Source organism: Mustelus asterias, chromosome 4, assembly GCF_964213995.1.
Source record: "Mustelus asterias chromosome 4, sMusAst1.hap1.1, whole genome shotgun sequence".
NCBI classification, from domain to species: Eukaryota; Metazoa; Chordata; class Chondrichthyes; order Carcharhiniformes; family Triakidae; genus Mustelus; species Mustelus asterias.
The window spans coordinates 44,659,726-44,665,067 of NC_135804.1; positions in this window are offsets into that span (position 1 = coordinate 44,659,726).

Genomic DNA, 5,342 nt, shown 5'->3' on the forward strand with positions numbered 1-5,342 from the left:
TCAAGACAGAGACCAACATAATAAAATCAATGTAATATTGGGATGAGTGGAAAAGTGGAGTTGAAGTTGAAGGTCAACTGGATCTTGTTGAATGATGGAGCATGCCCGATGGACCTTATGGCCTACTCCTTTAATTTTTTCTGTTTTCTGTTTTTATATGCTAACATTCAGAGTCTTTTGGGGAGACTATTCTACATATCTACCACCCATTGTGTGGAAAATATTGCTTCCTGATGGGCCTAGTCCTACTAATATAATGATATCCCTCCCACCTTTGCCCCCACCCCACAGTTCTTGATTCCCAAACGAGAGGAAATGACCTTTTCATATAGAATCATAGAATGTACAGCATGGAGACAGGCCCTTCGGCCCAAACTGTTCCATACCAATCAAAAAGCCCATCTAAGCTAACCTCATTTGCCTTCATTTGGCCCTTATTTCCCCTATCAAATTTTTTCGTCACTTTGAACATCTTGATCAAATCACCCCTCAATCCTCTGTACTTGAAGGGGTCACCTCCTAATTATTAGGGACAAGTAGAAATAGGAGTGACCATTTTATACCCTAAACATCCTCGATGGCAACAAACTGCCATTTTTCTCAAGTAATTTTAGTAAGTTTTTATCTTACATAAATGTATCAATATGGAATTATAAAATAATACCAAGTCTGGTCAGATTACTAATTAACCAAAATAATTATTTTGACAGCATTGGAGAATTCAAATTGCTGGAAATTTTTATTTTGAAGATCTTACATCTCAAAATGTGGAAATAATTGTTCAGGCATTAAAAATGTTATAGTATTTACATTTTGTCAAATATTTCTCAAATTGTAATGACCAGAGCAGATGTTAATTACTGAGTAAACAAAATCGCAGTGGGAAACTTGGCTTACAGACCATACCCTGCATATGTATTCTGAAAATGAGAAGAGATGATCTCAATAACGTAAAATTATTCTAGCAGTCCATGATCTTAAAAATTAAAAGATTTAATAACAAGAAGAAAAGAAAACTTAAGCACACAAGATTATAGTTACACATTTAAAATAGCTTTACAAAACATTCCTCAAAAGAAACCCAGTTGGTCAGACCAATAAGCAAACACCTTCCAGTTTTAACTATAAATATCCAACGATATTACCTAAAAGCTTTTGTCACTGTATAAAGGTATACCACATGGCCTCTCATACTCATTTCCACTCTGTTGTGGAAACCCAAAAAACTTCAGAAACAAGACTGTTTTCTGAAACCCAAGACTTTTCTGTCTTGACTGGATGGCTGATTCAAACTTTGCACCTTTTCCCAGCATAAAGCTGTTTTCAGGATGTCTTCTCCACACGGCCAACATAACTCAGTTCAACATCTTTCCTTAAGTATCCTTTCTCCCTTTCATTTCCGATTCCATTGTGCTCAACACCCCTTTAAACTTTTAACTTTTAAAAATGATAAAAATATTTAATGATTTTCCTAATGCCTCCACTTTTGGGTCAAATAAAATGTAATAACTTTCCCTTGTTTACTTATAAAACCTTTATAAACTGTAAAAAACTTACTTCCCTTTGACATTGGACAACTAAAAAAACAATCCCCCCTTTTCTCCTAATGCAACTTTCTAAATTTTACTTATTTACTTATAAGTCCACAAGCTTCATTACAATTGAATGCATTTAGCACCTCCACTCCTTTCATCTCTCAATCCCTCCAGACAAGCTGTCTCCATTAACCTTTTGGAAGCTTAATTATATCATTTACACATTTAGTTATTAAATGACACAATATTCCTCAAAACGTTTTAAAAAGTAACATACATCTTCACAAAATCCATTAAAATAACGATTGGTACTACTGATAAGAAGAGCAGCATGACAAAAGCCCAAATAAGTATGATTTATTAAGGTCTCCTTATTAAATAGACCTTTAATGATTGTCCTGAGTACCATTCACTATCCAGCTGTAGTACAGCATGGGCATCAAATGAATGAAGCCCAGTATTGTGCTTAATTTTAGAAGACAAATAGTAAGCTGCAATAGTTAATATGTAAGAACATTCGCATACTCTATATATCTGTGAGATTTGAGTGGTCAATTTACATTTGGTTACTGTTAGCCGTTTTCCTAAGGTAGAAAAGATGGTAGGAAAATAGTAGTTGGGGCAGCATGGTGGCACAGTGGGTAGCATTGCTGCCTCTCAGCACCAGGGACCCAGGTTCAATTCCAACCTCAGGTGACTGTCTATGTGGAGTTGCACATTCTCCCCATGTCTGCGTGGGTTTCCTCCAGGTGCTCCGGTTTCCTCCCACAGTCCAAAGATTAAAGTAAAGTTTATTAAAGTTTATTTATTTATTAGTGACAGGTAGGCTTACATTTACACTGCAATGAAGTTACTGTGAAAATTCCCTAGTCGCCACACTCTGGAACCTGTTCATGTACATTGAGGGAGAATTTAGCAAAGATTGGCCATGCTAAATTGCCCCTTAGTGTCAGGGGGATTAGTCAGGTAAATATGTGGGTTTTGGGGATAGGATCTGGGAGGGATTGTTGTCGGTGCAGGCTCGATGGGCCGAATGGCCCCCCCTCTGCACTGCAGGGATTCTATGATTCTATGAAATATAATTGCAAAGGTATCAATTCAACATAAATTCATTTCATATTGCAAAGCATATGAAAACCATTATGGCTGCTTGCTTTGACCTGAAATCTGACAAGTTAAGGGAAACTACAACATGTGCAAACAAAAACTTAATGGTTTTTTTGTTCTCCCACAGTCCTATTTTTGATTTCATCGACCCACAGATTGACAGATTTTTTCATAGGATTCAGTGATCAATTTGAATACCCATGTATGAGTCGCAAATCCAATGCTACTCATTAGATTGGATTAAGCAGTGAGTGGCAGGCTATCGATGGTAGAAATTGAAGCACATTTCCACATGCCCCTCTGTTTCAAGCCTGAAAAAGCACCAATCAGACTATTAATGGCTGCCCAACTGATTGATGAAAGGGAAGTGCCCATTTTGTTGAATTGTGTTTTGAGGGAGGGTTGTAGCAGTGAGGTTGAGCCATATTACTCAAGGAGGATTTGGCCTTAGATATAAAGGGTCAACAGAATTGAAAAGATGAGTCTCATGGGCAGAGAGTCACAATTATCTGGCCTTCATTACATGTTGGAAAAAAAACCATGTTTTGAGCAGGTGACTGAAATGTAAGAGAATTACATCAGATGCCAGAGACACTTAACTATGGCAGCTACATTCCCTGACCAATGGAATCAATCTCTCCGCATCCACCCTATCAAGATCCCTCAGAGTCTTGCATGTTTCAATGAGATTACCCTTCATTCTTCTAAACTCCAGAGAATTATAGGCCCAATTTTCCCAGCCTCTTATCATAGACAACACCCTCATCCAGAGACCAACCTTTGCTGTACTGTCTCCAATGCAAGTATATCCCTTCTTAAATGTGGAGACCAAAACTGCATACAGTACTCCAGATGTGGTCTCACCAAAATCATGTACAACTGTAGCAAGACTTCTTTATTCTTGTACTCTAATCCTGGTGGCATTATGGTACCATGTTTTCCAACCTGTTGGTGCTGGTCTGGCCTACATGTGACTCCAGGCCTACAGCACTGTGATTGACTCTTAACTGGTCTCTTAAAGGGTGTGGCAAGCCTCTCAGTTAAAGGGCAATGAGGGATGGGCAATAAATGCAGGTCTTGGCATTGTAGGTCACATCCCATGAAAGAATGAATCCTTTCCAGGATTTTGATTCAGTGACAGTGAGGGAATAGCATTATAACTCCAAGTCAGGATGGTGTGTGGCTTGGAGGGTAATTTGCAGATGGTGGTGTTCTCATGCAACTGTTGCCCTTGTCCTTCTAGCTCGTAAAGGTCACAGGTTTGGCATTTGTTGTCAAAGGAGACTCGGCAAGTTTTAATAGAGCTGTTCCGTAGTTTAGAACTGAAACCCTGGGCTGATAAATTGTTTATTCATCCACTTTCTACATTCCGAGTGATTGTGCACTTGTGATAGATCTAGCAGAATACATAAAGGAACAGGGTTCTCTGTTTGAGCCCAAGCCAATGTTACATTTCAATGTAAAATCACATTCCGGTCGGTGTGAAGTGAGGGCTCCATGGTCTTTGGCGAAGAGCATGGAATAATTACCTGGGCAAATCGGAAGGCACGATCCTGAATTCTACGCAGAGGGCTACAGAGCATGGGCTATCTAATCAGTAATACGTTGCATTGTACTTCTATTTTGCCACAGTGGGAATTTCTGGGCCTGATAGGAGAGATCAGAATAAACTGCAGAATTCAATTATGCTATTCATGGAAACGATAGTGATCTGACCACGTTGCAGCCTCTAAACAGTTGCGGTTTTTTTTATTGGTATTTATGAGGAACTGAAAGTGAAAGTGTTTATTGATTTGATTTGATGTATCATTGTCACATGTATTAGTATACAGTGAAAAGTATTGTTTCTTGCACGCTATAAAGACAAAGTATACCACACATAGAGAAGGAAAGGAGAGTGTGGAATGTAGTATTACAGTCATTGCTGGGGTGTAGAGAAAGGTCAACTTAATGCGAGGTAGGTCCATTCAAAAGTCTGATGGCAGCAGGGACCCTTGATTCAGAGATCAGTGCCACCACTGAGACAAGGCTGACACACACATTCCTGTTGAGTTGGATGACAAAATTAAAAGTTTACATTCACAAATTTGGATCACAATTAGTTTTGCTCAAAGAAAACTAAATGTGGCACACAAATTTGAGTGAGAAAACCCTGATGATAAGCACAGTAGATGTTCACACCTGACAGGCCAGTAATTTATGGTGTTCGCTGCAACATCTGTTTCCAAATGTAACAGTGCATATTAATACTTATGGGCTGGATAGGTTCTCAGATTAATGGCAGGTTCGCCATGCAGGGCTGTGGGGGCTCAGCCTCTTTGATGTAATTACAGTGTAAAAGGCCACAGCCCTGAGACAGAAGCTAAATCTCACTTAACTTTACTTGACATTAAAAAAAAGCATGAGGGAAAACAGAAAACCTTTCTTTTTGCCTATTTTGTCCTGTTGTGCTTCTGTGAGATTACTGAAACATCAAGGGCAAAGAAAAACGTTAAACTCTGGGATATAACTTGATTGAAATACCTGGACTCATTCATGAGCCCAGTGGGACATGTTTGTGATGTACCCTTTCTGACTGAGAACCGAGGAGGGGGCGTCAGAGGAAGTATCGGTCATAGGAAAGCAAAATTAACCTTTAGACAGCTGCTGCTAACGGAAACCTTCTGACAGGCTGCAGGGAATGTTTACAAGGAACTGCAT